Source organism: Poecilia mexicana, unplaced genomic scaffold (genome assembly GCF_051168715.1).
Source record: "Poecilia mexicana isolate PSO_F unplaced genomic scaffold, ASM5116871v1 scaffold_23, whole genome shotgun sequence".
Lineage (NCBI taxonomy): Eukaryota > Metazoa > Chordata > Actinopteri > Cyprinodontiformes > Poeciliidae > Poecilia > Poecilia mexicana.
Window position 1 is genome coordinate 22,703,061 of NW_028263392.1, and position 11,107 is coordinate 22,714,167.

Here is an 11,107-nt window from a genome sequence, read left to right on the forward strand (position 1 = left end):
TGTTGCTTCCCAGAGAGCCAGAACTAGTGAATGTTGAGGGGAAATAAATTGTTCTTTTACTACCAGATTGGTTTTGACATATTTTTATCTTCAATCTGAACCTTCAAAGTCACATAAAGAAAATTACATAGATGGCCTTCTACCATCAGAAGAACATTTCCAGGATTAGAGGACTAATGTCTCAGCAAAATCTAGAAAAACTTATCAATACTTTTATCTTTAGTTGCATTGATTACTGCAGCAGCGTCTTCACAGTTCTGTCTAAAAAGTCAAACCTCCAGCTGCAGCTGATCCAGAATGTTGCTGCTGGTGTTCTCACTAAAACCAGGAAGATGGAGCACATCACACCTGTTGTAAAGTCCCTACACTGGCTCCCTGTATCTCAGAGAATAGACTTTAAAATACTGTTGTTTATAAATCACTGAATGACTTGGCACCACGATACAATAAAGATCTGCTGTTGTTGTATTGACCTTCCAGACCAATAAGGTCTTCTGGTTCTGTCCTTGGTTAGCTTGTAGGAATTTTGTAGCTACCTTTGCAACATTAGTAATAAATTTCCCCAACACCATAAATGCAAGCTAATATATCAAAAATCACAATTTTAATTTACATACATTTGTTGGTAGGAACTGCAGCTGAAGTTCTGGTTGCCCAGTTGGACTAAGAAGCTTTGAGCCACGTAAGGCAAAAGAGGAGCCATCTTCAGAGAGAACCACAGTCTGATGAATGTTGGGTCACGGTAGTCACCCAGATTCAGACTGTCCAGGACTCCAAATATTTCCAGAAGATCAGCTGTGGATTGGTTGGCACCCTGTTATTTAAAAAAGTTGTAATTTGATATTAGTAAATGTTTTTCCCTTGTGTGCATATATGTTGGATATGTAATTTAAGTATTCATTGAAAAATATTTTATTAATCTCAAAGGGAAAATAAATGTTGTAAGTCAATAATTCAGATTATTCATAAAGGGACAATACATACATACATTCATACATACAGTGATGGCATAGTTTGAAAAAGTAACTTTAATCAGATTACTGATTACTCATTGAAAAAAGTAACTTGGTTAGATTACTGATTACTTGATTTAGAAAGTAACTAAGTTACATTAAAAGTAATTTTTTGGTTACTTTCAGCAGCTGCTGACAACAACGCTCTGCCACCTGTGAAAATTACTTTGAGCTTTGCCAAAACTTAATTGCAAGTTATTTATAATGGTAATATCAACAATGTGTCTCCACTTATAAAGTTGAACTGAAGAGGAGATTGTTTAATGGTTACAAGAGTACAAAAAAAAACTTTAGTAATTTGTGTGTGTTTTTCCACTAATGTGTTCCTGGAAAACTCTAAGTAGGATTTAGAGCCCCCCCTCCCTGCCCCAGCCTCCAGGTTCTGTGTAACGGCCCTGTGCTTGCTGTCGCAGTGCACAGCGCTCCTCCTGTGGCTCCACAGCTCAGATGACCTGCTGCACAGATTTGTGACACTTACCTTAATATTAATGATAATAATGGCGTTTAGTTGTGCAGCTTTATAAACTCATTCATTTGTGGCTGTTTTCACGTTTATTGCGCTGCTCATATTAGTGTCAATGTTTGCAGTTTTCTGGAGCGCAGTGTGAAGCTCAAGGTCAGTCACAGATATTTATATTACCAACATCAAAACACACAAGGTCTATCAAGCAATTAAAGAACTGTCTGCAAATAAATCTATAGGAATGGATCTTATTTAAGCTGAACATCTCAAATTTGCAAGTTCAAGGTTAGCCCCTCTTCTTGCCTTGTGCTTCACTGGTTTTGTTATACATGTACTTATTCCTCTTTTTTTTAAATCGGCTCTAGTGGCCTTTATTTGATAGTTAGTTGACAGGAAAGAGGGTAATGAGAGAGGGAGAAGACATGCGGCAAAGGTCACCAGGCCGGGAATCAAACCTGCAACAGCCACATTGAGGACTGAGGCCTCCATATGTGGGTTGTGCTGAACTGCTGTGCCACCACAGCACACCCATGGTTTTATTCCTGATGACTGTGTGTCTGCATCCTTCCATGTCAGCAATGGAGTCGGACAAGGAAGCATTTTATCCCCTATTTTGTTTAATTTTTATATGAATGAGCTCTCTAAGCAGCTAAACCTGTGTAGAACGGGCTGCATGGTTGGAGATACAATTATAAATCATCTTATGTATGCTGATGACTTAGTGATTTTTAGTCCAAGTTCAGCTGGTCTTCAGCAGCTGCTTAATGTGTGTTCAGCATACGGTGAACGACATGATGGTAAATTCAATCCATCAAAAAGTATCATTTTGATCTGTCACACTAAAGAGGACAAAAACAGGATATTTCCACATTTCAGGCTGACTGGGTTTTTATTGAATGTCTCACAGGAAGTGAAATATCTTGGTCATGTGCTGACAGACCGTCTGTCTGATGATGAGGACATTTACCGTCAGGTTACAGTGATATCTGTTCAGGCAAACATCCAGTCCGTAAGTTTGGATTCTGCTCTGATGAAGTGAAGCTGAACTTGTTTAGATCTTATTGAAGATCACTGTATACTGCACATTGGTGGTGCAATTTTAAAAAAGCCAGTCTTCAAAGACTGAAGGTGGCTTATAATGATGCACTCAGACTTTTTTAAATAAGCCCAGATGGACCAGAGCCAGTGAACTGTATCTGCTCACGTCAGCACTTTGAAGCCTGTTTTAAGGAAGCTTATGTATAAATTTGTTTGTTTAAATGAGTCTAGTAATAAAATTATTCTACTGTTGACTAGTGTTAAATATAGTGCAGTAAAATACTCATCTGTACTTTGAAGACATTGGTATGATTGCCTCCTTAATGGTTAGAAGCCTTTTGTATTGTACTTTTTAATTCTTTTATTGTATTTATTTTCTTTTTTATGTAATTTGGACTTTGAGTCTAATAAAATCTACCTAAAATAGTAGCTCATAGTAATTTGCATAAGTAATTTTAATCTGATTACTTGTTTTTAAAATAGCAACATGTTAGATTACTCGTTACTGAAAAAAGTGGTAGATACATATATAGATACATAAAATGGGACAATTTCATCAGTTCAGTTTCATTTATATAATACCAATTCACCACTCAATTACCTGGATCAAGTAAGCTTTTAAAGACGAGTCCACTAAGTGCCGGATGTTTTGTTCCATCTCCAGAAACAGTTCCTCTGACAAGCTGGCATTTGGATCAGATCTTTTACAAGTAAGATCCCTTACAAACACATCTGCTGCCATTGATATCTGGAAAAAACAGGCAGAGAAAGTAATAATGTCTGAAACCAAACACAAGAGGGCGTCACTGCTGTGGTGACACCACCATTAATGCTGATGATGACACTCTACAATGCTTACGCTGCGACTGGCATCTTGTAGATTTATGCCTTGGCAAGATCCAGGAATACCATTGGTTGGAGTTGAAGCAGTGCTTTATTAACCATTAAATTAAATAATGCCGATTAATTTATGAACTTTATGCAGCTAAAAATAAATTACTTCAAACTATTATGATAGATAAACAAACCTGTTGGGAGGCATTGGTAGATGTTGAACTACACATGACAAAAAACACAGAAATAGCATTATACAATGATACAGGCTTATTTGTATATTACTGTCTTTTACTGAATGAGGATGTTTTTCATACCTTGTGTTGTGTTGGACTGAAAAGAAATTTACAGTACAAAAAATTAATTCAAGAAATGAAGAGGTATATTCTTAGCTAGAAAAAAAATCATGAACCAAACTTACAGTTAAGGCCAGTGTGAAAATACATGCTGTAGGGATGGGAAGAAAATTCTTGATATTAGATTCTTGATATTGATATTAGAAAGTTATTTTCAAACTTTGAAATAACTTTCAAAGTTTGAAAATAACTTTGAAAGTTATTTTCAAAGTTTCAATAACTTTGAAAATGATAGGTCCTCCTCTGAGTTTAGGGAAGCTCTTACCGATCCCAAACACCAAGAGTGGCAGAAGATGCACTGAGGTTTGGGAGGCCGCCATTGTCTGCAGGTTACCGTCTTCACTTTACTGATCTTCTATTTATTTTATTAGCATTTTACACCGAGATCGTTTCAGCTCCTTTCAAAACACAAGACAATAGTTTAGGTAAGTACTGTACATCTACTGTATATCTAAACTCTGCAAATGACGGGTTTGGACGATTTTCTGGTAATTAATTGATGAGAATAATTTCAGATGAAACATATTTTCTTAATTTTCTGGTAGATTCCAGTTTAGAGTTTAACTTGTAATTATTTCATATTATGTTGTAATATTACAACTAACTATACAATATTATCAAAAACGAGAGCACGTTCTTTCTAATCACTGATTCATTCAAATTTCAAAGTAAAGAGACATTTCTTTTTTACAACAATCGCAGGTCAAACTTCCCTCAATATTGTACGATAAAAAAAGAAAAACAGGGAATCAAACTCACCCAGCTGCTTTGCTCTGTCACAGAAAATGAGGACCAAACCTCAAAGGTAAAACAGGTATATTCAGGGTGGAGCAATGAAATATTTGGCAAGGGAACAAAAGCACAAAGAAACATTCTGATCGGATAAAATAACTTTGTGCGTCTCCATCAACTTCAGAATAGAAGTGTTGCGCAAAACAAAATGGGTGGCTCAAGTAAGGAGATTTTCATTATATAAAATCCAGTGTTTTCCCAACTGAAAACAAAGTATATTTCTTTGTTTTATGTCAAAAATGAACAGTGTTTGACACAAAAAAAGCTAACATTGCTTTATTGTCCATAAAGACCTCTAGAATTGCAGGGTTTTTTTCAAATTGGCTTCTTGGCTGTGTTTAAGGCCTGCTTTTATTTATGTTCCCTGATTCCTGTTGGTGGTCTTGTTTAAAGCAGAGGATAAGTACTGCTTTTAATTAGCAGAATATCATCTTGACTGATGTTGGACTACCATGTCCAACGTTGGTGATTAGGATTATTAACAACTGAAAACACTTATAAACACCTGGAAGTTTGGAAATCCAATACTTGTGACCAAACGAAGGCTAACTTACTGTGCAGTTTGCACCACCTAAGGGAATCTCATGCTCGTAAGTTTCTGCCTGAGAGCCATTTCCAGGTTAGTTTTTGCTTAAAACAAAGTTCAGATCGTGGTTTGGAATCTGCAGATTTCTGAGGGTCAGTGACTTTTAGTCTGCAGCATCAAAGCGCTGAAATAGTTGAGCCTGATTTTGTTTCAGCAGATATAATTTGCAGTGAATCTTTTAGGCTGGTTGTTTTTTTCCCCTTTTCATCTGTCCTGTGGATTCTTGAACAGGCACTTACACAATTCCTTAAATACTATTTAAAAATATTTATTTTTAAAAAGTTATTTTTTATTATTTTGAAAAACTAAAACAAAATGTAAAGCAGCTTGTAATAATTGAATGCAATAATGTGAGTTTACCTTTATGGTGAGTTTTATACGTTAACTGGGATTTTTAAATACTTAGAGACTGTTTCAAAATGCCTCTCAAATCCTAATGCTGTCCATTGATTTTCTTTAATAGAACCTAAATCATGAAGATTAATTTTTCCACTATTATTTCAACACCAGGATTTACTTTATTGCAAATTCAAAGAGATATCATAATAGTTGTCTAATTAGAATTTTAAATAAATATTAATCATCAAACCAATAGACATCATCACCCATTGTAGAAGTGAAAGTGGCGTTAATCCAACATGAGAGGAATTTGTCTTTAGGTCAAATTGTTCATCCTGTAAAAGAAACACAAGTAGAACCAGTGTGTTGGGTTCTGTTCTCTGACTGAACCTACTTTCTCGGAAAATAACCACCATTCAGACTCTGGGAACAAGTTTAAGCTGCAGCTCAACTCATCATACTGTTGACAAACAGGCATCTTTAAAAAGCTGTGACGATGAAGTCTAAAATGTTAGAAGTGGATTATGCTCTCTATTTCCCACACTTGACTATATTAAGTGAAGGCAACTTATCAAAGCACAATAGACAAAAGACACTTAGCTTCAGGACCTGAGCCAAGAAATGAATTCACATTCATTCACTGTCCCTGATGCAACAAAGCATAAAGACAACGATGAGGTTGAAACTGTGTGAATCAAAAACAGATTTAGTATTGATTAGGGTCCTTAAACCTGCATGTGTTGTAAACCCGTCTGTGACCAGCGTCTGATCACGTCATGACTAAGGTGGCACTGATGAAAAGCCTGAATGGGTTTAAGAAGCCTGGATGAATGAGGTTAAAAGTTGGTTTCCATTTTTATTCACATCTAAAAATGTCCAGTCAGCTTTGCTTGTTTTACTCTCTTGCAGTAAAGACCAGAACCCATCTCATCCAGTGAGTTTTTTCCATGTTCTGCAGTTTAAATTATGAGGAACCACAAAGATATCCAACCGATCGACTTCAAGACTCGCCTTTGAATAACAACTTGCAACTCTCCAAAGAGTAGTACACGTGTAATGATCTTAATGATCATTAGAAAAATATATATATAAAACCAAATATATATTGTCGAGAAAAGTCGAGCTCAGCCCACTTCCCCATGCTGGAGATTTTAGTTTAATAATAACAATAAATAAAGTTCTCTTTAAAACTGATTACACAGGTGACATCAAGACCCAACAGTAGAGTCAGATGGTAATAAAATTAATCTGGTTGTTATAGTGTCCTGCAAACTTTGCTTTAATTCTACTTTTTTCTATTTAATCATAAAAAATCATAATCAGGCAGAAAGAGAGTCATGGAACAGGAAAAGCAGGTTTCCTGGAAAAAGAGGAAGTTTCCAGTCTGCAGTGAGTAAAAATAGTTCAGACTGCTCATTTTGGGCATTAAAAGTTTAAGGAATAAAATCTAAACATTTTGAGGAATTGGATAAAACCCAGAGTAAAATACTTAAATTAATAATAACTTATGATTAAACCAATAATTAATATTGGTTTAACCGGTGGTTGATGTTGGTTTGATTATAAGACTATTTACACTTATACTTATGGAAGTACTTAAAGGTGAAAGTAGTAACTGTAACATGGTGTCAAATAATTAGAATAATGAATTATTCTTGGTTTCTTTTCAGAAATGTCTGTAATAACACATTATGATTATAAGAGTAACTAATAAGTAATGGTTATTATAAAATTATAAATGAATGCTAAATCAGAGAAACTAAAAGGTTATGAATGTGATTTTGACATTGAACTTGAAATGTGGTGAAATGTGTAACTGTAACTAAAGGTCACTGATGTTGTGTTGGAGGTAGATGGTAGGTGAAGGGTCAGGGGGAAAGAGGAACCAAAAGGAGAGCAGAGGTGACCAAGATATTAGGTCATCAGAACAGACATCATGTCTCCAAGATGGTGATGGATATGAGATCATCTGTCCAAGCAGAAACAGGAAGTGAGATTTTTGAGATGCATGAAGGAAACAGGTGCAGAAGGCAAACAGAGAACTTCAGAAGTTCAGTTCTAAAAAACAAGGGAGTTCATCTGAAGGTTGAGGCCAACCAAGACGCAGATGACGTCAAGGAAAAACGTACGTGAGGAAAGAAAGTGTGTGGCTGCTGATAAGAATAAAAAGACACCAGACAGGAGGATCGGGGTTCTTTGTTCCGCAGCGTTCGAGTCGAGCAAACGGAGATGCAGAGTCAACGGAGGGCTGCGTGACGATACCCCGGGATGATGAGATTGATTGCTGCACAAGGAAGGAACAAGATCCGTTTACCCACAACCCAGGATTCTCATTCGACTGCGGCCCTGCACTCAACCCAAAGGATTACAACGATGCTGCAGTGGACATGGGGAATAGACAAAGATCGTATTTGGATAAAGAACTGAGTTCGTTGAGGATTCTCACCAGTTCAACTTTGGATTTATTCTAAAAGGATCCTGCCAAGACAAAGACAGGACTCCATCCATGGACGTTAAAGTTTCTGCTGTCAAGATCGTCTCTGCATCTGGGTTCGAGTAATACTGCCTCCCCCAAAGCCTCTATTTAGATTAAGACACAGTGTAGGGCTAGAAGTAGGAGTAATTTCTGATAATTCTTAAAAGTTTTAATTTCTTAATTGTTTATTGAAATGCTGTATGTCTTTTCCCTTGCTAAAGCTTGCTAATAAAATTACTAAAGTCTAATTTGATGTTGTGGACAGTTAAATTATTTGAGTCAACTTGATTTAATTCTTCTGATTATTGTAAAACCAGAGTTTGTGGTCCTAGTGAATTAGGGTGGCTTCGTGCGTTCTTTAGTTCAGATAAATAATGACCCTGTGACTTATTCCTAGTCGCTAAAATTATCTAGGCCGGTAAGAAGTGCACGTTAATGACAGGGAAAGAGCTGCCGTGAACAGACGTGGTTTATGAGCTCGGACACCGGCGGGGCTACTCTGATGTCTGAATCATGAACTGAAGCGGGTCATAACGTCTGGATGAAGGTAGTTAGAGCTTGGACGAATCTTTCCCGCTCCCAGCTTAAATAAAAGTTCTCTAAATTCTTGTTTGGGGTAATACTCTGGAATTGGAGGCTTTTCGGACCCGTGAGACGGAGAGCTGGTCAGTATTCAGTCCGCTGGAGGTTAGGAGGAGTTAGGGGCGTGGCTGAATACTGTGCATTAACAATATATTAAAAAAAACTCAAAAGCAAAAACAAACTAAAATCCTGGAAATGTTTTATAAGCAAGGAGTTAAATAACAGTGAAAGGAAACTCCATGCTCCACTAATAAAATGTAAAAACTTTTGATGGGAAACATTTCCTATTAAACTCAATTAGTTTAAAAGGCAGATGTTTCTACCAATCTGTTTGGCCATATTTCATTTGTTCCACAAATCTGGAACAATTTCCCAGAAAACAGCTGCAACACTGAGTTCCTTTAAATCTCGCCTAAACCCACCTGGTTAGAACTGATTTTAAACATAACTGGAACATTGACCAACATATTTGATGTGAAATTATGATTTTGATGACGTAAAACACTTTGAACCGCCTTGTTGCTAAAATGTGCTATACAAATAAACTTGATTGAAAATTAATTTAATTATAATAATCTGGGATAATAATTAAATAGTAATTGATAATCTAATGGTAAGTTAGACATTTTTTATGAACAAAATCATTTTTTGTTGATGCTACTGATTATTTTTTTACATTTGAGTCACCAGAAGTGTTTCAGTTATGCTTTTGTTCCTGCGTGTTGCCTGAGGAGGTTGTGGTGTTCCACCTCTGTAATTAAAATACCACAGATGTGAGCTGTCAAGTAGGTCAGGTAGCAGTCTTGGCCAGAGTTGCTGACTTTGTCACTCATTAGAAATCCTTCTCACTCCTCATCTACTGAGGAGATTTTAATCTCTGCTAGAGACGCTTTTATCCCAATTTTAAGAGATTTTCTATAAAAATGTAGTGTTTCAGTTGACAAGAAGAACTGATACTTTTTGAGTAAGCTTGCATTCATTAACTCAGCATATAGATTATTTACCAAAAGAAATATAAAATATCTTATGTACAATATCACAAAGAGGGCCCTTTTTAAACCAGTACCGTCTAGTGGAAATTGCAGTAAATGTAGTCAATTTTACTTGCTAGTCTTTAAGAAGCAGTATTGACATTTAAATACAAACCCACTGAACAGCTGCTGCTTCACAATGGGAGCCAGCTGTGGAACACTTGTGATTACTTTCATAAACAGTTTAAGTTCATATTTAAACAAGTCTTTGGTGAATAAGTTAACCATGACTAGACATTTTGCATCCGTCTATTGGCTGTTGACTGTTAGAGTGGCTGTCCACAGATCACTGTGCAATAAATCACTTTATGAAAGATGCTTTATCTACATGATCCACATCACTTTGACTCATGTTGAATATAAAGCTCTTCATCATGTTCTCCATTGACTTCAGCTCAGCATCTCAAACAACAGCTGATGGACATATTTTACAGTGGCTTGCAAAAGTATTCAGACCCCTTTGAACTCTTCCATATTTTGTCACATTACAACCACAAACATAAATATAAACACAGATATGCCTGATTTTGTGCATCTTATTGTTAGACCAGTGGTTCTTAACCTGGGTTCGGTCGAACCCCAGGGGTTCGGCGGAGCCTCTGCCACGGAGGTAAAGACACACTTGAGTCGTGATGACGCCCCGTTTTGCCATCACTTGCTGCAGACGATCAAGTTACATTGCTGAGCCAATCAGAGCTGTGCAGCAGCACTGATTGGCTGATTGTCTTTAATTAAGCAAAGCTCAGTTTTTACCAAATTCTGTAGCTTTCAGTGTACAGTGATCCCTCGCTGTAACGCGGTTCACCTTTCGCCGTCTCGCTGCTTCGCAGATTTTTTTGTGCCTTTTTTTCACAGTGCACTGTGTTCTGCGTCCTGATTGGCTAAACAGTCTCCGAGCTCCTTCTCTACCTGTGTGCCAATAACGTTACGGTATTTAAATATAAATAATACAGATTGGCCATTCAGGAGATGAAAGCTGAAAACTTTGAATGCCTGCTGGAAAAATCTGTGACCAGAATCAGCAGAAACCGACCGGAGGCTCGGTTGACGAGATCCAGCTGTGAGTCTGGTTGGGCAGCTTGGAGGAGACGCTTTAATGCCACGACTCCGGATCACATTAAGGCCCGATTGATGAACACGCACATCCGCTGGAACAAAACAGGTTTTGTTCTTTGGTTTCAATGTAGAGTATTTATGCTGTATAATAATTGTAAAACCTAAAGGTAACTACTTCGCGGATTTCACTTATCGCGGGTTATTTTCGGAACACAACCCCTAAGAAAAACGAGGGATCGCTATACTTCTAAATCTGCTCCTCAGTCGCATCTTTTCGGGGTTGCTACTGCCTCTAGTGCCGTGGGGGTGGAAACACAACTAATATAATTACATTACTAAAGTCTTTATTATTAATTTTTCATTCTCTTAAGAATGTAGAGCTAATTAAATGATCTAAACAAAACCTTAAAGTGGTTCCAGTTTCTCTCGATGGCCAACCTGTTGAAACTCTGGTAAATTTTAAATACCTTGGGTCGTTCCTGGACAGTCAGCTCAGCTTTGCTGAAAACACCGACTATAATTTGAAGAACTGTTCTCAGAG

At 37.0% G+C, this 11,107-nt stretch overlaps 1 long non-coding RNA gene across 1 annotated transcript; it reads right to left on the reverse strand.

Annotated features, from left to right (window-relative positions):
- Nucleotides 1–3,542: 3,542 nt before the first annotated feature.
- On the reverse strand, nucleotides 3,543–4,093 carry LOC148152650 (uncharacterized). The gene is made up of 4 exons (XR_015762177.1): nucleotides 3,970–4,093; nucleotides 3,770–3,795; nucleotides 3,666–3,681; nucleotides 3,543–3,570 (listed from the first exon to the last, which is right to left on the reverse strand). It is a non-coding gene; the product is annotated as an uncharacterized LOC148152650 (long non-coding RNA).
- Nucleotides 4,094–11,107: the final 7,014 nt, after the last annotated feature.